The sequence below is a fragment of the Choloepus didactylus genome, chromosome 12 (genome assembly GCF_015220235.1).
Source record: "Choloepus didactylus isolate mChoDid1 chromosome 12, mChoDid1.pri, whole genome shotgun sequence".
Lineage (NCBI taxonomy): Eukaryota > Metazoa > Chordata > Mammalia > Pilosa > Megalonychidae > Choloepus > Choloepus didactylus.
Genome location: NC_051318.1, coordinates 47,077,573 through 47,099,916, shown reverse-complemented (window position 1 = coordinate 47,099,916; position 22,344 = coordinate 47,077,573).

Sequence of the window (22,344 nt, the reverse complement as noted above, 5' to 3'; positions counted from 1 at the left end):
CAGGTTTTAAACATTTCATCAATGGGAGTCTTACTCTAAATGCCCTTGGCTATCATTACTGGAAGCCCTGACAGGTCACTTTACTTTTTTATTTCTCAAATCTATAATCTATATTAAAGTTGTGTAACTATTGGGAAAGTTCAGTGTTATATGAAGAATACTCTGCTCTCATTCCAAATGATTTTCCTACTTAATCTCAATCATTCCAATGACTGATGACAATATTTTTATGACTTACAAATGTATACACTGGATTTATATTGATTTTCTGAACTCCATATCAATATTTTCTCTCCTGGCAAGTCTTACAAGGTATCTCGAACATAGGACATTCCAAACTGAAACCATGGCTTCCTATAAGTCACATTTCTTGGAACCTCTCATCAAATGTATTTTGCCTAATTTTGGCCAACAGAAAGTGTTAGTATGGATTGGATGGTAAAAGGAAAATAGAAGAGAGAGAATTTTCTTCCTCTCAGCTTCAGGTTGCAGCTCCTGCAATGGCTGCATCCCTGTGGTCCCAAATACCAACAGACAGCCACTCCTTCTGTACTCCCCAAGAAACCTCTGAATGGTCTGTGTTTCTGCTAGGCACTTCAGCTCCTCTGATCTGACTACACTATCTACTCCCTTGGCTCATAGTGTTAGGGGCAGTAGTGCCATCAAGCTATGGTCAGTCACCAATTCATCCCTCTGTCCCATCTGACTTTTCAGTTCTCTGATATCTTTGTAATTAGTTGCCTATAATAAACTCCTTTGATTTAACTTCCTGGTAGGCATTAACTTTGCAGAACCAGAATTTTATCTGTACAGATGGTTGAGGCAGATCAAATCACCTGACTTCAGCATATTCATAGATAGACACTGTGGATGGATGCTGAGAATCCTGTGCAACAACAAATCAAATGTCAATTCCAGAATGGGCTAATATAGTGTGGATTTTAGAAAGTAACATAATTTACAGGTATAACAAAACAAATAAGGATATATGTCTCAATCACTATAGATACATAGATGACAAAAGTAAAGTAATATGGCAGACAGTTGTTCTTGTTCATCATGGTAACTCTACTGCCTGATTATCTGACACATGGTAGCTTCAGTGCTAAAGGCAGAGCAGAGCTTCAGGATGAAAATACAAAGTTTATAATCATTAAGGTACAGAGAATAATGAAATTCTTTCAGAATTAGAGTTTTAAGATAAGATGTTGGAGTACCCAAACTAGGAAATACCATTCTTAATAATTAAAATTGATATTTTACATTGTCATATTTGAAGTTATACTATTAAATTAAAAATACTAACTAGAAACATTACATACTTCAGATATAAATGAAAATAATAGCATTTTTTTCTGATAAATGCATGGGTATTTATGGAGATAAGGTAACACAATGTTGGAAATTAGGATTGTTCAGCAGATCGAGAATGTTGAGAATGCTGTATGTTCATCATCCTGGTTTCCCATAAATAGAGTTCATTATTGCAAGCTCTGCAGTATCTGCCAAGGCTTGCTGTACTAACCATCGCTCTTTGCCAGAAAGTCCTACCATATAAAAGATCTCCATGCTTGTAGGCTTACAGGAAAAAATCATCACTTTTTCCTCATTTTATTTTCTTGTTGATAAATATTTAAATTTTATCTTTCAATGATTTTAATTAATTTTTAACAGGTAGCATTTTCAAGGTTTAAAAGCCAAATTTTAGGTAGCATTTTCATGGTTCAAAAGCCAAATTTTTAATCTTGGAAGATTATTAATAGCATTTTTTAATCTTGGAAGACCTTTGCCTAACATATAAAACTTTAGCCAGTAAGGAACCTAATTGTTACATAGTAGTAACAAACCTACCAAAGATTAAGGGGAAGGATTGGTTCAAACTTGTTTTTTAGTCACCCCGGCCACTAACATGTTTATTTATGGTAAAATCGATATGTAATTTACTAAGGCTCATTATAGTGCTTACTATAATGATATTAAATTTTGATTAGGTTATGTTTTTTTTCTTTATGTAAAACAAAGAAATAAAGTGTTGGTTACAATAATTTTATACAATTTATTGCCATTAGAAAAATCATTAAAAGTGTTAATTGCATGAGCAGCTCTAAATACTTTTTCTTCCTGTTTAATCAGAATACACATTACTCATATTATCACTTTAACTACATGAATATTCAAAGCATGAATCATCATAATGTGTTAAAATTAATAGAACACTCTGATCAATATCTAATTGATACAATATGTAGTAGTTCTGAATTACAGATTTTATATATTTGCTATAAAATTATAGCCAATTATATGAAATGTCTGAAATGGAGGATAAAAAATGATATATGTGCAAGTGATTGAAAATTTCAAAGAGCCTAAATCTTTTTAAAATATAGAAATACTGAAAATATGTGATGAGTCAAATGAAATCAAAACATGGTACAATTTCCAGGTATACTATGGTGACGGCATTTGAAAGCATGCAAAGAATGATGAAAAGGTGAATTAACTAGTATGCAATCTAGCTAAGGAGTAACCTCATGATCTGATGGGAGCTTAAAGAAAAATCAACATTTCAAATACTAGTAGAAGACAATAATATTCCAGTGAGAAAATTGCATCTTTGATTTCATGAATTATACTAAAGATATCTGCCACAAGAATTCAATGACTGAGTTACTCCTTTAATCAAGGCAATTATCTTAATGAGGATATGATCAGTTATTTTACAGATAACACCTGGAGATCACATAGAGCAGGTGATTTGGAAACCCATTTAAATGTTACAAAGAAGTGGTGCTGAATGTAGTTTGGCAGACAGCATCAGGACTATCCAATGGTTAACAACTCAAGGATGCCTTGACAGCCAGAGGAACTCTGCCTTACATGGCGTCCAGCTATCGGCAAATAACAGACTTTGAGGCATATTTCCATCCCTACCAACTCCAGTTAATATCCTTTATAGCAGGGAATTTTGTCTTTTTTGTTGTTTCACTATTGTGTCCCTATACCAGGAACAGTGACTGCAATGAGGTATTTGTTCAACATACTATTTGTTGAAAGAGGCTGGAAACATTACCCACATCAACAGGGAATGATTGAGACTAATATAAGCGTCTTATAATTCAAGATCAGTATCCAGGGGCTGGAAAGATTTGGAAAATGTGCTTAAGACCGACTATGAATGGAGCAGGTAAGATCATCACTGGAACTGAAAGTTCAAAGCCAGAGTGGAACCAGCAGCAAGGTTGATTTAGTAGTTCATTACTCAAATAATCTAGGGTCACTAAAAGCAGCATAATTAAAACAAAAAGCTTAAATTCTGGTCCACAGTCACTGTGTAGTTACAAATATGCTTCAGCCAAAATGCAGTGCATGATTTTGGGTGAGTTCACATTTTTCCTCTAACTTTCACCATTACCTTCTCAAAAAGGCACATGGCCCCTTTAGTTGGTTAAGGCCAGCAACTTGTTTCCTTTTTTGAAAAAATAGTAATGATCTCAGGTTCTGTCACTCAGACCTTGGGCGGGACTCACAGAGGTGAGACTAAAGTTAGATACTGATGAATAGCAGAGGACTGGGGTTGCCCAAGAGAAATAAAAAATTTATTCCAATTAGCTGAAATTATGTGAGGAAATTAAAGAAGCTAGAAAACATAAAACATATTCAAAACCAAAGATTAGAAGTGCTGGATTAGAGGAGAGAAAGAAGTTATGTGCTTTTAAAGCATTCTATGAGCTTCCAATTTGTAAGATTTAGCCAAAGTCTATTGAAGGCAAATTTGAAGCAGTCTCAAAGAAGAGGAAGCCTGGAATATCACAGACATGTTTTTATCCACAATTGTACAGAACTCTCATCATCAAAACTACTTATTAAACATAAAAATTTTAATTAAAGTTCAAAAAGTCTTTCTCCAATGATAAGAAAATCATTTCCAACTCAGTTGGAAAACATTCCAGAAGTTATTTCAATAATTGTTACTATACAGTTTTGTAAATGTTTTTTCTGACCATAATAAAAATTAAATTAGTCTGTCAGTGGTTAAAAAAAAAATGGAGAAGCCCGAGAGCAGTTTGTGTGGGTCTGTCATATTGAAAGAGACAATTATTGATATAGGTTGCTTTGTTGAATAAATGTAACTTTCTTCTCTCAAGAAAATTCTCACAGTACAAAATTGTTATTCTTTATTTAATTTTGTTGCATGTTTTAAATATATATTAAGCTATAAAGTCAAACTAAAGCAATGATAGTATTTTAATGCTGAAAATCTCTTTTAAAATCTAAATTAATTTTCTTATGGTTTACTTTTAATAAAATAAAATTTTCACATGTGCAAAATACATTATTTCCTTGAGACATTATTTTGTCACTCTACAGCTGTTAGCAATAAAGAGATTCAGAGGCATATAAAGCACTGCTGTCCACACATCTCCCCATAGGATTTTTGTCTATGGAAACAAAATGTTTATCAGGATCAGAATTTTTATGTAAAAATGAGTTATTAAATATTTTAAGTTTTTGGTTAATGTGTGGTCTCTGTTATAACTATTCAACTCTGCTGTTGTAGCACAAGAGCAGCCATAGACAATACATAAAAAAATGGGTATGACCATCTTTCAATAAAGCTTTTTGTATAAAAATCGATGATGACGTAGCCCATGGGCCATAGTGTGGCAACTTCTGTTCTGTATGATAGGACCAAATAAATATCAAATGGGCAGTAAATTGTTCCCAGCATTTCATGTAGGAAAACACCACTATTAATGCAGTGGTAAATGAAGGTTTCAATTAGAAGGTGAGATTAAGCGAGACTTTAGAGATTGGGAACATTTGGCTAGGAAAGAAAGAGGGCTGAGTACTCAGCTCATGAGAAGTGAATAAAAGGATAAGGGATGGTGAAAGAAATGAGTTTGGTTCAGTTGCCAAAGAAAACTTTTGACAACGAGTAATGGAAGTATGAATTGGTCTTGAATATATCTTTCTATTCAAATAAATAAAAAAAGTAAAATCTGCCATAAAGAATTTCTGGACCTTTAACAGTAACACAGCTCTCCTAACCATTCTGTCTCCTCTCTCAATGACATTTCCTACTGAAGCTGCAGCCCACACAAGAGTGGGCATTTGTGGTTAAAATAGAAAGAGAGACTGCCACAGCGATGGGGAAAGATTTAGTGGTTACTAAAGGAATTATTCCAGCGTCAGTGATCATTTTCAGCTCAGGCCTTAATCTGGCATTCACTCTTTATAGCCAAAGGAAAGAGTATAAAGGCTCTCACAGAAGAGGGGCAAAACAGGTTTTGTTCAGCCCAGAGAACAGAAAGGCAGTTGCCCAGAATACAGAGCACTCAGATTAGATCAGCACAGAGCCAAGCTACAGCAGCCCTGTCACAATGGGGGAAAGGTCACTCCTGGGGTAATAAATAACTGGCAACAGTGTGATTTTGGAGAAAGCAACCTTTTCTAATACAATTTAGAAGATGCTTATCCTTAAAGTAAATTCTGAGCAACTGTAGAGAAGAGATAAAAGAAGTTTCAGCAAACAATAAGTTCTCTGAAACAAGACACTGGCAATACAAAGACTATTGACCTGTGTTTGGAATCTCATGGGGTATGCATAGAAAATCAGCAGATTAAATGGATGGAAAAAGACCATCTGGAGCAGACCAAACAAGAAACAGTTTCCTGAATCACACAGAGTTTTGGATTTTCACTAGGTTCTTTGGGAGAAGGGAGTGTTTGAAAGTGTCAGAAGTATATTATGTAATGACAATAAGAATACAGGATAAAATAATTTCTGAAGATAATAATTGCCATTTAATTATTGCTGTGTTTCTCCTCCTCATGCCAGTCTCCTCTATGGAAATTGCTGGCTCCACTGTATCAAAAAGAGTTAATTCTGAATGTCCCAATGCAGAATTCACCTGAACACAACACCCTTCCAGGCTTTTTTCTCCTCAAATCCTGAACTCCTTCAGATTACAGTAGGACCAAAGGAAGAAAAATGTGCCCCTTTAAGGGGAGAGGCAGAAGTGAAGATGTCTTAGATGATTCATATGATGCTAAGCCACCAACAATGAAATCTCACCACAAGAAACAGTGACTGTATTTATCCTGTATTTTGTGCAAAATCAATTTTGAAAAAGAATAATAGAGTTAGAGGAATCAATTTTCTCAATGTTAAAGCTGACTATATAGCTACACTAATCAAGATGGTATGATACTAGCAGAGTGTTAGAAGCATAGGTTGGTAGAAAAGAAACAAGAACCCAGAAGTAGATTCACACAAATTGTCAATTAACTCTTTTCAAAGGAAGTCCAATGGAGGAAGGATAGCATTTTCAGTGATTGTGCTGGAGCAGTTGGGTATCCACAAGCAATAAAATGAACCTTGATCTGAACCTCACACATAGTAGGAAAATTGACTCAAAACAAATCATGGACCTAAATTTAAAACATACGAGCATAAGATCTCTAGGAAAAAATCACAGGAGTAATCCTCAGTTTAGAGTTAGACAGAGGGTTTTTAGACATGGCACCTGTGCCGGTTTGAGTGTATTGTGTCCCCCAAATGCCATTATCTTTGTGGTCTTGTGTGGGGCAGAAGTTTTGGTGTTGGTTAGATTTGCTTGGAGTGTGCCCCACCCAGCTGTGGGCAATGATTCTGATGAGATGTTCCCATGGAGGTGTGGCCCCGCCCATTCAGGGTGGGCCCTTATCGGTGGAGCTATATAAATGAGCTGACTCGGGGGGAAGAGAGTGCAGCTGGGAGTGATGTTTTGAAGAGGAGCAAGCTTGCTAGAGAGGAACGTCCTGGGAGAAAGCCGTTTTGAGGCCGGAGCTTTGGAGCAGATGCCAGCTGCCTTCCTAGCTAACAGAGGTTTTCCGGAGGCCATTGGCCATCCTCCGGTGAGGGTACCCGATTGCTGATGTGTTGCCTTGGACGCTTTGTGGCCTTAAGACTGTAACTGTGTAGCGAAATAAATCCCCGTTTTATAAAAGCCAATCCATCTCTGGTGTTTTGCATTCTCCAGCATTAGCAAACTAAGACAGATTTTGGTACCGAGAGTGGGGTGCTTTTGCTGCTGAGTTTGCAAATACCAAACATGCTGGAACGGCTTTTTAAATGGATAAGGGGAAGACTCTGGAAGAATTGTGAGGAGCTTGATAGAAAAGGCCTAAACTGCTTTAAAGAGACTGTTTGTGGAAATATGGACTCTAAAGATACTTCTGATGAGGCCTTGAACAGAGATGATCAATGTGTTGTTGTGAACTGGAAGAAAGGCGAACCTTGTTTTAAAGTGGCAGAGAATTTGGCAAAATTGAGTCCTGGTATCAGATGGAAGGAAGAATTTAAAAGTGACAAACTGGAATACTTAGCTGAGGAGATCTCCAGACTACCTGTGGAGGATATATCCTGGCTTCTCCTTGCAGCTTATAGTAAAATGCGAGCAGAGAGAGATAAACTTAGAACTGAACTCTTGGGTTCCAAGAAATCAGAAACTGATAGCTTGGAAAATTACAGGCTTCCAGGGGGTGGAATCCCAGAAGCTACAGCCCAACCTGAGGACAAGCCAAGATTGGATAAGGAGTTAAGCAGAAAGGATTTGTGGAAACTCCTATTGTCTGATGGCTTTGACCCCTGCATGCTTCATGCAAAGCCAACAGAATTTTTGCGAGATCTTTATAGACGGAGCCATTGCCGGTCTGCACTGGAGGAGACAGACAAGGAAAAAATTAAAGGAAAAATCTCTTTAAAGACAGAGCCATGGAGGTTGAGGTCTGGAGTCAAGAGGTTTAGAGCTGGGAGAGCGGAGCAGCCCACATGCATGGAAAGGGTGAGTTTGCCCTGGAGGTCGAGGGCGGGCTTTCCGCCTCGATGCTCGGGAAGAGTTTTGCCACCTCAGGTCCCAAAGAGGGTGGAGCACATTTCCAGGGAATTGAGGAGAGCCTGGCTGCCACCACACTGTTCTGAAGGGGTTGAGCGTGTGCCCCAGAGATGGAAGGGAATCCGGGAGCTGCCCCGATGTTTGAGGAGGGTGGGGCCGAGAAGGTGGTCTCCCCAATGTGTGGAAGTGTTGGAGCACTCACCCAAGCGTTTGGAGAGGAAAGGGCTGCCGAAAAGGCCCTTGGGAAGGGTTAGACTCCCGCTCTCTCAAGCCCCAAGGATGCAACATTGTTCTGTAAATGACTCTCAGACTTTGAAATCTAATGGAGTTTGTCCTGCAGGTTTTAGGAACTGTTTTGCTCCTGTTAACCCTGTTTTCCTTACTGTTTCTCCTTATGGCAATGGAAATGTTTATCCTATGAATGTCTCTCCTTTGTATATTGGAAGCACATAACTTGTTCTAGGTTCACAGATCCACAGCTAGAGGGGAATTATGCCTTAGAACTGACCAAGCCTAAACTTATTTTGATGGGATTTTGTACTTAACTTTTGTTACTGAAATGATTTAAGTTTTTGTGATAAATGAATGTATTTTGTATTTGGAAAGATAATGCCATTTTGGGTTCCAGGGGGTGGAATGTGCCGGTTTGAGTGTATTGTGTCCCCCAAATGCCATTATCTTTGTGGTCTTGTGTGGGGCAGAAGTTTTGGTGTTGGTTAGATTTGCTTGGAGTGTGCCCCACCCAGCTGTGGGCAATGATTCTGATGAGATGTTCCCATGGAGGTGTGGCCCCGCCCATTCAGGGTGGGCCCTTATCGGTGGAGCTATATAAATGAGCTGACTCGGGGGGAAGAGAGTGCAGCTGGGAGTGATGTTTTGAAGAGGAGCAAGCTTGCTAGAGAGGAACGTCCTGGGAGAAAGCCGTTTTGAGGCCGGAGCTTTGGAGCAGATGCCGGCTGCCTTCCTAGCTAACAGAGGTTTTCCGGAGGCCATTGGCCATCCTCCGGTGAGGGTACCCGATTGCTGATGTGTTGCCTTGGACACTTTGTGGCCTTAAGACTGTAACTGTGTAGCGAAATAAATCCCCGTTTTATAAAAGCCAATCCATCTCTGGTGTTTTGCATTCTCCAGCATTAGCAAACTAAGACAGCACCAAAAACAAAATCCATGAATGAAACATTGATAAATTGGACTTCATCAAAACTGACATTTTCTTAATCCCTCAAAAGACCCTAACAGGATGATGAAAGCTTATTTTCACACAGAAGCTTGTCCATGAATATTCATAGCAGCTTTATCCAAAACAGCCCAAAACAGGAAACTACCCAAATATCCTTCAGTGAGTGAATGGTTAAACAAACTGTGGTACATTCATAACACACAATACTATTCAGCAATGAAATGGAGCAATTTATTACTACAAGCAAAAACTTGGGTGAACTTAGGGAAATTGGGCTGAGTGATAAAAGCCAATCTCAAAAGGATACATACTGCACAATCCCATATTACGTTCATCAGATAACATAATTACAGGCATGCAAAACAGATTAGTGGTTTCTGAGAGTTAGGGATGTGACGAGGAGTGATGGTTGTGACTACAAAGGCACAAGAAGTCTTAGGGTGATGGCTCAGTTCTGTCTCTTGATTGTTGTGGTAGGTATAGGAAGCTACACTTGTGATAAAGTTGCATAGAGCTACACACACATACACACACAAATACAAGTGCATGTATGGTAAAATCTGAATAAGCTTTATGAATTATACCAACGTCAATCTCGTATTTTTCATGGTATAGTATATTTATGCAAGATGCTACCACTGGGAGAGACTGAATGAAGGGGGCAGGGGTCTTCCCTTATATTTCTTTGCATCTTCCTACGATTCTACAATTATTTAAAAAAAACAATTTAAATAATTAATTGTATGTATTAAAAATATAATACAAACTGTTTAAAATATTTAGTTTTTTGTGCCTGTTTTTGGAATGAAAAGTGATATATATCTATTAAAAACCTACTGCACATGCAAAAATAAAATATCCTGCATCTACAGAATGGAGATATTTGTAAATATTTCTAAATTAATGACAGACTCCTAAACATGGTAAGATTCAATAGAAATATTATTTTAACAGACAATTGGCTTCTGTACAGAACTCAAGTTTGTATTTTTCAGATTTTTTTTTTAATTTCACTTCAGTCTTTGAGGGAAATTTCTCTGGAGGCAGTAAAGAATTATAATTTCAGAGAGAGCATGTCTTTTAGTGTGTGTGTGTTTGTGTGTGTGCATGTGTGTGTGAAGGGGAGTGGGAAGAGTATGAATTCTAAATGGTGTAATTAAAAGGTTAATAGCAATATGGCACTGTGTGTGTATGTGTGTTTCAGAAATCCCTGAATTTTATTTTTATTGGCTTTATATCTTTTAAAAAGAATGCTTGAAGCCAACCTGACTAAAATATTGTATTACTTTGAAAGTATAGACATCACACAAGTTATTGTAACATTTTCCTTTTTGTTTTGCCAATAAACATCCTTCTGTTCATTTTGTTTTAGCAGTGCCAAAAAAAATATAATCCATTTACACAAAACATTTCAATTAAACAAGTTTCTGCCCAAAGAATGTGCAAGGAGTAAGCTGGAAAATTTTAGGTTAAATAACAAGATAAGCTATAAGTCCATAAATACATGCATGTATTTATTGCCTTCTATTGTCCTATAAGAGTGAACAGGAGGCTTAAGTTATGCTGACTGCACAAACACAGTTGAAATTTTTAGTTACATATTTGTCAAACAAAAATGAATGAACATGTGGAAAGAGCAGAAGAATATACCAAAATGTACAAGATGAAGAGAACGGCACTATTGTTTCCATAGTAACAGCAAGTTTAGCCAGTTGCTGTAGTACCATGGTAACTGAAGAATAAAAATATTGAGTACAGAGAAAAGATAAATTTACAAAATTAAAGGTTCGTATTAGGAAAGTTGGCACCTGACTATGAAGAGGCATCTTTGTGGTAATTCTGCTTGGGATCAGGACCCTGCTTGGTCTTATGGAGTTCAGTTTATGAGGAACTAGAAAGTTGTATTGTTCCAATTTTTTATGAGGCCAGCACTATTCCATTGTTGAAATATGCTTGGCTGGTCTTTCTAATGGTTGTTGTAAGGATTAAATAAAATGAGATAATGTATGAGAAAGTGCTCTGCAAATTGCAAAGAGCTACACAAATTCATCACTATAACTCGTTCAGATCTTGATAATAAAACATTCTGCCACTTCGCTTGTTAGTGACACCACTTGTTCTCATATAAAGGTTTTTGCATTTTAAAAAGTTATTTAGTTCGATCTTCATAATTCCAATGATTTTATTTTGCACAGGAAACTTATTTCCCTAATGTATTTTTTTCCAATTATTTAACTCTACTTTTCTCATTTTTTCCACTAGGAGAACTAAAAGTGAATACATAATTTACAAGAGGATTATAATGGATCTAAGGACGGAGTGAGGCTATGACCTGCTACAAGTTTTCTTTGGGCAGAAAAAAAATAATTGAATCTGATGATCCAGTTCTATGATGATCAATTCTCAATGGAAAATTTCTTAACTTTTTACCTGCGTATCTGATCTAATGAAACATATATGAGGTTTCTTAGATGATGATTAAATTTAAAAAAGAAGTTAGTGATGATTGACCATTGTTCCTTATTTTTCTCATTTTAAGAAATTTTAAAAATTAAGAAAATTTTCTTAGATGCAGTTGAATCCCTAACGTTTAGTTACACTTTTTCTACCACTATCTTAAAAGCATAGAACATTTTATGGGAGTCTTAAATTTTTCTATGTCATTTTGTTATGGCTATTGAGGTCAAGAAGGCTGCACTAACTTTCTCAACACAATAGAAAGAATCATATTAAAACCACTCTCTTAGTTTTTATGACATGGAATGAAAGAGTAGTGGTTCAGCATTCATTGCCTGAGGATGGATTATCTGACTTCCATTCCTAGCTCTTCTGTATATTCTTTGTTGGATACAGCAAATTACCCTCTCTGCCTTGCTTTACCCTCTGTAAATTTGGGATTGTATTTGTATCACAGCTGATTTGAAGATTAAAGGAGTTAATGCATGTAAAGCCTTTAGAAGGATGCCTAGCATATAAAAACACCTGGTAAGTATTAACTGTAGTTATTATGGTAACTTTTATTTTTATTTACAAATATTTAAGTTAATCTAGGCAAGAAAATATACACCTAAAGATGAAAAATATATTCAGTGACAAAAAGTATACAATTTCTTACAATATCTCCATTTTCTCTTATTATAAAAACAGGAAATAATTTCTTCTCTGACATATGTATATAACAAGTCATGCAAATAATAACTATTCCAGCCAAGTCTGCACAGTATTTTATACTGGTGAAATTTTGGATCACAGATTTTAATTTGAATCACATGGTATTTTTCCCCACTATGCATAGTTCTTTCATACCTTGCTTTCCTGTATTTAACCTTAACTGTTCCTTTTTAGTGAAGTATCATCATTTCTAGAATATTGTTATTTACAGGTAAAGACTAGAAGTTCTTTTCTTGAGGGTTTAAAGGATTACTTATCTTGAAGTAGAAAGTTCAGCTTTTACCAAAAACAATGTGAGGTTATGAGGCTTCTACTCTGTATACAAATTATTATTTCAGGTAAGACACAGCAGACCCAGACAACAGTAAAATAATGGAGTGAATGGTAAATAGTTTGACATCTGACAAATCTGGGTTCCATTTTCTGCTCCTGTCAATTATTGGTATACGAACATGGACATTCCCTGTACGGCTTCATCAGTAAAATTATGAGAAGTAAACCTGAATTTCATGAAAATTAGGAAATAGTGGTGGTAGAGTAGATAACGGATATAAAATGTTAGAAACATAACAGGTTTCCAATAGAACAATAACAGAAATAATAATAGTTCTTTATGATTCTGTAGAGCTTAAAATGCCTTTCTTGGAAGTTTTATCAAGATCCTTTAACTAAATGGATTAACATCATATGATTCAATTCTAAAAGAGTGTTACTATCTGGAGAAAGGCCAGAGTCAAAGTATTGCCCAATGCTTCTAAAGTATATATTAAGACTTCATCCTCATCCCATTTATGAATGCCTCAGTGATGCCAGAGACCTTTCATTACAGGTGGATGAATGACTGGGACCACAAGGATGAAGTCTCTGGGAAACATGTCCACCACTTGTCTAACAGAAGTAGTTTTAGGCCTATCCCAGTCCATAAAGAAGAGATTCTCTGTAGGAAGGAGGTGTTCTGTTATCAAAAAAAGATGAAAGTAATGCTGGTTGATAAAGAAAGATACCTATCAACCACACGTAGATAATTTTCAATGAAATATTAGATCAATCAATTGGTAGTTCATAGAAACACAAACATTTTATTTTTTGTATTTTACCTGCCATATTTATGCACATTGTGTTGGTGGTGGCAGATTAACCACTTTTCTATGTTGCCTTGAAATTGTCTAATAGAGCCTAAAGTTAAGCTTGAGCAAAAAGAGATGTAAACCACCAACCTTCTAAACAGAGCACCAGGTTTTGAAAACCTGATTTTCTCCCCACCCCAATGCTGCAGTTCTTACAAAATGCTGATGTTCTAAAATATATATATATTTCTCACAAAACGCCAATGCTTTAATACATATATATATATATATTTTATTCCCAACAACCCAAAGAGTTAGTAAATGTCATTATCCCCTGCTGAGTAGAGACAGCTATAAAATGGGTAGGCAATTAGCATGATTTTACATAGCTGTGAAGGGGTAGAGGCAGGACACCAAGCCAATCATAGAATTGCAGACTCTGCAGTGTATAATGCTACCCCCATGCTATTCCTTCTTATTCCAGTGCCAGAGACCTGGGGGTGGGAGTGGGGATATGATACTAGTGATTTTTATAGAACTTGTTTACAGAAGCATTTTTTTGAGGGAAGGATATATATTGGTATGCTCACCAATATTTTTATCTCCATTCTTTCAGTGTAATGTAGGTGATAAGGCACTACAGGGAAGAGATGAGTTCAAAAAAGTATTGACCTGTTTGCAGACAACAAACAGGGATAGAGAGAATCCAAAATTTTTGTAACTTTTAAGTGTTAGAGAAAGCAACTTTTTCATCCCCAACTCATTAAAGATAAAGCTGTGAAAATTTTAAATCAATAAAAGCAGATTAAAGCTCAGCCTTGTGTTGTGAATCAAATTAAGAGTATGATCAATATACTTGATATCAAAAAGCCTTAAGTGCCTTGGAGTAAAAGCCCCTAGAAGTGTGTGGAATCAAGTAAATTCTTCCATTTGCATGAAATTGTTCAGTGAAAAAAGAACAAATCTATGGCCTTCCCACAAAGCCTGATAAGCTTAAATTACCTCAATTAATTTGAGAGCAAGAGAGGAACATAGTGACAGCAATTATATACAACACATTTAAGATATACATCTACAAAAGAACACTGAGTGTGGCTAGCAACAAATGGAACTGATTGAAATATAAACTCTAGTAAACACATTACATTTTTTATTAATGATATGCTACCAAATAATCTATGACAGTGGGTTAAAAATGCCTGTTATTATTTAAGATTTAAAAGAAAGAACTCTTGGTTACCAAACTTGTATAGACAAAAAGCAGGCCAAGAAGACTGATTAGCCTAAAGGAAGGCGTGTTGAAGATAGATACACCCAAGAAATGCAGTGAAAAAATATGAACCTCTCAGTGGGAACATAAGTTCCATGAGTAATAACATGGGAAGTGTCTTTTGATAGAATACTTTGGAACCAAGCAAGAAATATTCTCTGACCCCAGGCCAGAGACACTTTCAATATCTTCCCAACACAGTTTTTAATTTCTATGGACCAGTGATTACTTGTTCCCTTCCTGGATGGGAGTGTCTGTTGTGAAACTCTTTTCCATTTCCATGATGATATGGTGTCCTTTTAGATCCTGGATCACCTGATCAAAAGTAGATTCATTTAGAATAAAAAATGAAAACAATAAAGAAAAGAGTAGATACATTTAGACCTGATGTAAAAATGACCCTACATCACCATCTGATAGAGAGAACCATTCACTGCCCAAAGAGCCTCGATTTTGAATGAATACCAGTAATGATGGAACTTAAAAGTTGATTGCATGTATGAGTATTTGATGGTCATAAGTTAATCTTATCTTCCAGTCAGCAAATAATTTTTACCCTCTTCTTTCTGGACACATGGCATGATTGTACTTTCCCATGTCTTTAAGTTAATTGTGGCTGTGATATTTGTTTTGGTCATTAGAAAGTGAACAGAAATGGTCAGTGTCTCATTGTGGTGGTTTAGAGCTATGTATCCTGGGGTGGGGCAGGGGGACCATATTCTTAAACTTAATACATTACTGTGAGGGTGAACCCATGGTAAGGAGGACATTTTGGTGATGTTACTTCAGTTACAGTGTGACACAACTCAGTCAGGATGGGTCTTAATGCTATTACTGGAGTCCTTTATAAACAGAATGAAAATCAGACAGAGAGAGAAAGCCTCAGGAAGCAAGAAGCTGCAAGTCAACAGAACCGGGAACAGAAGGGAGAGGCCAACAGATGCCGCCATGTGCATTGTGATGTGACAGAGGTATCAAGGCCCAAGGATCACTGGCATCCAGCCCCAGAATGCCAGTCTGGGAAGAAAGCATCATTTTGATGGTGTCTTGAATTAGTCTTCTCCTAGTCTCAAAATTGTGAGCCAATAAATTCCCATTGTTTAAGTGAAACCATTGCATGGTATTTACTTTAGCAATGAGGAAACTAAAACACTAATCTAGGTAGAAGCTTTAAAAGTCCTCCTCTCCAGATAGCAGTGATTGTGGAAGCATAAATTGAGTTAGTATCTCCATTAACCTGGGTCATTAAATAGAGTTTGCCTTACAATCCACAAGACATGTTATTGAGTGGAAAAATAAACTTAAGGTTTTGTTTTGAATATGCTGACATTTTAAGGATATTTGTCACTATAGAGATAATTAGCCTCTCATTGCTGGCACAATCATAAATGTAGTTTTGCTTGTGATAAATGATTTTATTTTCTTCCCAAAGCCAAGTAAGAAGAACGGCTTTTACAAAGAAATCTTACAGAAATTGGAAATGCATGCAAAAAAAGAAATTTGTTACTTCAGTACATGATGTCTGCTAAGGCCACAGACTTGCTGATATGCCTTTGAGCCAAGATAACCATAAGTAAAATACTTGGAGACATATGAGAATAGAGATAGAATACATCCTAGTAGAGAAGCTCGCATTTCTACCTTTTGGTATGGCAAGAGGCATGAGTTTCCTATTGCCCAACTGGACACTTACAAAGAGGTACCAGAGTTTGAGCTTTTGTGACAGTTTCCTGGTTGTCTGATGCATAAGGAATCTCAACAACAAGAGGTTATAGGGTGTATCACAAGTAGTGGAAATGAGGAGCCAACAATGGTCAATAGGAAACTGGATCGCATATGCAGGGAACTGTGCTGTGGAGAAACCCAGAACATCTTCCAAAGAATTCACATGTACACTCTGTGGAAGGCTGAGCATTTGGATGCCAGCCAGTCAGGAAAGTAATGGTTCACTGATGTTGACCAGAGAGAGAGAGCAATATCCAGCAGAAGAAGGACAAAAGTAATGTCAGTTAGTTATACAGTATAAATATCAATTTCTTTTTCTTTCTCACCTGCAAACACCAGGGGAGAATAATCCCTAGAAGAGGGAAAGTAAAGAAATATTTTGAGAGGCAGCCATGTCCCTGTCTCATTCACTCTAACATGAAGCACAGGGAGGATGAAGGAGATTCTATCACAGCCCCACTCCACTGCAAGTATCTTTAGTGTTGAACCCAATTGACAATGGGTAATGATAATTGTAATTAAGGATTAGGATTAGAATATTGTACTAAATGACTTTTAATAATCAGAAATGACCTGAAATTTTGGAATTTGGTCAAGATACCATTAAATACTGGATTTTTGAAATATGGAGACTTACCATAGCAGAATAGATTCAGTGACTAAAAATTATAAAACTATTTCAAGTTTATACACTAATTTGAGAACTCTTCAATAATCTTGATTCAATACATTTTAAAGGAGAGAAATGAAGTTCATTTAAGTGCCAGTTAAATCATTAGTTTAAATTGACCAGTCAATATTCAAAGCAAGCTGCCTTACCAACATGTATTCTAATGAAATTTAAAATGAAACCACAGACAAGATAGTTTATTAGGTCCATTAGTTTGCTTGTGGATTCTTTATTATTTTCTATATGGTAGAACATGTCATCTATGAATGGAACTAGTTTTATTTCTTCCTTTACAATTTAGATGCATTTTATTTCATTTTCTTGCCTAATCATTCTGGCTAGAACTTCCAGTATGATGTTGAATAACAGTAGTGAAAGTGGGCATGGCTTGTCTTCTTTTTGCCTTAGAAAGAAAGCTTTCAGTCTTTGTCATTGAAAATGTTAGATTTGGGTTGTTCATATATGCCCTCAACATGTTGAGAAAGTTCCCTTGTATGCCTAATTTTTCTGAGTGTTGTTGTCATGAAAGTGTAGAGTTTTGCCAAATGACTTCTCTGCATCAATTGAGGTGATAATGTGATTCTTCCCTTCATTGTATTAATGCATTGTACTACTTTGATTGATTTAGTTATGTTGAACCAACCTTGCATTCCTGAGATAAATTCCACTTGCTCACAGTGTATATATATATTACTTTATTAGGCTGTTGGATTCAATTTGCTAGCATTTTATTGGATCTATATCCTTAAGAGAAATTTATCTATAGTTTTGTTTCTTGTGATGTCTTTATTTGGTTTTGGAATGAGATAATGCTAGCCTCATAGTGTGAGTTAGGAAGAGTTTCTGCCCCTTCAGTTTTTTGGAAGACCTTGAGAAGGTTTGGTATTAATTTGTTTTTAATTGTTTGGTAGATTTCACCAGTGAAAATCTGGTCCTGGACTTTTCTTTGTTGAGAAGTTTTTGATTACTGATTCAATCTCTTTACTTGTTATAAGTGTGTTGAGATATTCTATTTCTTCTTAAGTCAGTATAGGTAAGTTGTGTTTCTAGGAATTTGTCAATTTTCTCTAGAATATTTGATTTTTTGTGTACAATTGTTCATAGTTTTCTTTTTTAATCCTCTTAATTTCTGTAAGAACAATAGTGATGTCTCCACATTTCATTTCTGTTGTTAGTTGCATCTTCTTTCTTTTTCTCTTTGTTAGTCTATTTAAGATTTGTCAATTCTGTTGATCTTTACAAAGAACCAACTTTTGGTTTTGTTGAGTCCCTAAGCTGTTTTTCTCTTCTCTATTTCATTGATCTCCACTCTGATATTTATTATTTCCTTCCCTCTACTAACTTTTGGTTTAATTTGCTTTACATTTTCTAGTTCCTCAAGGTATGAAGTTACGTAACTGATTTGAGATCTTTCTTCCTTGTTAACATCATTTACAGCTATAAATTTCCCTCTAAGCATGGCTTTGATGTATCTAATAAATTTGGTATGCTGAGTCTCATTTTCTTTAGTTTCTAAGAATATTCAGATTTCCCATGTGATTTCCTCTTTCACTAGTTGTTTATTGCTTAATAGCCTCAGATTTGTGAATGTTCCAGTTAACCTTTTGTTACTGATTTCCAGCTTCATTCCACTGTGGTTAGAGGATGCATTTTGTATGAATTCAGACTTTTTATTTTAATTGAGACTTGTCATGTGGACCAACATATGATCAAACCTGAGAATGATACATGTGTCCCTGAGAAGAATGTGTATTCAGCTGTTGTTGGGTGGAATACAGTTTCTTTATAGTATTGTTCAAGGCTGCTGTTTCCTTATTATCTTTTATTTATGTGTTCTATCCCTCATTGAAAGCAGTGTATTGAAAACTACAACGATTTTTGTAGAAGTGTCTATTTCTCCCCTCAATTTTGTCAATATTTGCTGCATGTATTTGGGGTTTCTGTGCACATGTATTTAAGTGCACATATATTTAAAACCACTATAACTGCTTGGTGGGCAGGCCCTTTAATTAATATATCTTGTTCTTCTCTGTCTCTTATGATAGATTTGACTTTCAGTCTGATTTTATTAAAACTACCCCAGCTCTTTTTTGGTTAGTATTTGCATGGAATATTTTCTTCCATCTTTTCATTTTCCACCTATTTATGTCTTGGGGTGAAAGGTGAGTCTCTTATTAGATAATGTTTTGTTTTTTTTAATCCATTCTGCCAATCTCTGTCTTTTTATTGGTGAGTTTAATCTATTTACATTCAAAGTAATTATTTTGATAAGGCTGGGCTTACTTCAATAAATTTTTCATTTGTTTTTGTACATCTTATACCTTTTTTTCCCTCAATTCCTCCATTATTTCCTTATTTTTTATATAGTTGACCTTTTGTAGTAAAACTGGATTCTTTTCTCACTTCCCTTTTATCTGTTAGATTTTAAAATGCATGATTAATTTAATTTTGCATTTATTGACAAAAATTAAAAATTACATAATTTTGATGCAGAAAAATTAATTTGATGCTTCAGTGTTAAACTTTTGCAATTGAATAGACTTTCTAAAGCTATTAATTAATGCATGTGGCTTATTAAGGTTGCCTTGTGAGAGTGAGATAAATCTATGAATGCATAAGGAAGTTTATAATTAAGATAAAATAAATGCATGGATATAGTAATATTGTCCAATGAATCATTTTCTTTGTAAATTTATAACACTAACTTTATATATTTTCTTAAGTTTAAAATATTAACAAATATTAACCTAATGGCATTAACATATATGCTAATATTTGTTTCCAATAACATACATGCTCAACTCTTAAAACAAAGGGGCTTTGTAGAAATTTCTACTTCTTTGGTATTTACATCATACTTTCATACTCTTTTTCTGTACTGGTTCTAATTTTATCCTACTTCTTAAAAAATAACAGCTAATTAGTAGAAAAACATATCAAATTCAACAGCAAACAATTATATGCTTATGCTATTATTCTAGTTATCACTATTTTTAGAATTCATTCTAAAATATAATTTTTCTCCCTTTTTTCTGAAAAAAAATCAATGTCAAAATTTGAAGGATTCCTTCATTATCACTTTTCTCCACATTTTTAAAGATAGACTCAATGTTTTCCCCAACAAACATTAACAACAAAAAAGGGTATGCATCATTGAATTTCTTACAATATGCCCACATATTGATTATTATTATTTTCTGTTTACTTATAATAACCAATGCACTGAGTTTTAACATTATTAGATGCAATTTAAGATACTTATAAAACCCCAAGTTATAAGAGATGTCAAAATTTCATACTTCTCTCTATTTGGTTTCAATTCATTTCAAATTATGCTCTTATTCTAGGTAAACTTTCTGTTGAAAGCCAACTTTATTTTTAAGAAACCATTTTAAAATTTCAGAAAAGATAACGAGATATGTGGTGTATCTCTCCGTCTTTTAGTCATTCGACTGATGAAAATCATGCTTAAATCTGTCCTCCCCAGCCTATCCTCCAATGCTGAAAGCCATTACCACTCAAAAGTGTCACTTCTGAAACAAAATTTGGGTTTTCCTCATAGGAGGTATTATAGTAGGGGCATTTATGTAAAGTGTATGGGGTCATTATATAGGCTTTGAAAAAATACCTTTGAACCTGAATCCAATCATAGAAGAAATATTCAACCTTATGTTCTGCTTTGTGAGTGTATTCCCAAGCAATTTAACATTCTCATGACAAATTGTTTTGTGTGTAGAATAAAGACATAGATCCTGATTTGATTTGCTTAATTCAAAATGAAAAAAAAAAAAAATGATTCTATCCAAAGGAAAATATCCAATTTAAAGAAAGTCTATTTCATCCATCTTTTTCTACCAGTATTCTCACAAACATGGTTTATAATTCCACATCTGATCCATGTCAATATTTAGACACAGGATAGAATTTGCCACTTTCCAAACAGGATGTTTTTTCAGGAATCCATATGTGTTTTGTATGGCTCTCTCTGTCCTTCTTCCACCTATTAAAACATACTTATTATTCACTACCCAGGCAAAATATCATCTTTTTGTGAAGCTTTTTCTCACTCTACAGAGCTCATTAAATTTCTTTCTCCTTTGTGATTCAAAATAATACAGAGTTGAAAAAGTTAGCATTAATAAATGGAACAGTAATTAAGCTCAGCCATGTACCATTCACCAACCTATATGTTTGCACATGTCATTTAATCCATACATTAAACCAATGGTAAATATGAAAATTCCCTGCTTTACGGATAAATAAACAGAATTGTAGATTTTATAGAACCTTCTCGATTATTAAGCCAAAACAAACCAAAATAACAAAACAAAAAACAGATATTGAATGGTGCTTTCATTCAAGCTAGCTTTGCTGAAAATTCTGAGCCCTTTTTACTCTCCTAAACTGCCCTGTTTCTTCTCTCTCTCTCTGTCCTTATCCATGCTTAATGGATTGCTTTCTAGATACCTGTCTGCACATCTATCACCGCAATTAATCAGAGTGCTCTATCATGTCAGAAACCAAATTTTGTGGTATCTGTAGACCCAGCACTCAGCAAATTTCCTGGCACACACTAAGTGCCAAATGAATATTTATTAATCTGACCTGGAAAAAGACTATTTTTGTCAAGATGTACTGTCCTATTTAGTCTATGGGCAATTGTCATTTTCTTTTTTAAAGATTTTCCAAGAAATAAATTACTTTTGAATGCATTCATTATTACATTTTGGGCATGCATGAAAGAATTATGTGAAGCCCTGTAAATAATATAATCAAGGTAGGATGACTTAGAGGATTTACTGACTAGTAGGGCACAAGAAAGCATTTGGCAACTTTAACTTTGCTCACTGATTTGAACTAATAGGTTTAACAGTTCTATCAGAATGCCTGGGTAGGTTGCTGAGAGTTGCCACAGGAATTTCTGTACTTTGGCAGCAATAGATGTAATTTATTATTGTTCATACAATGTCTTAAGCATAAATGATATATAGGGATTCTTATCAGTTATTGTGTTCAAAGTTTATTCGCACATAAATGGGAAATCCAAAAAGAACATCTTTGCATATTACTTGAACTCCACAGTTAGCTGCATATCAAGTCATTTACACTTTTTGGCAGTTTCCTGGAGTATAGCAATGTTGTTTCCTGCCATTAACAGATAGAGTCTCAATGTGAGAACTGCTACTGTAAAACCTGCAATATGTTAGGTTAAAGATTAAGTGAAATCAACGTAAGAGGGTGTGATCATATTATATATTGCAATTGTATGGACTGTGCCAATTATAAGCTTCATGAATTTACTTATTAAAGATCAAGAATGATGACAGAAAATTCAATATAGAAAAAGTACTCCATGGCAAAAAATTCACATCCCTGATGTGAGT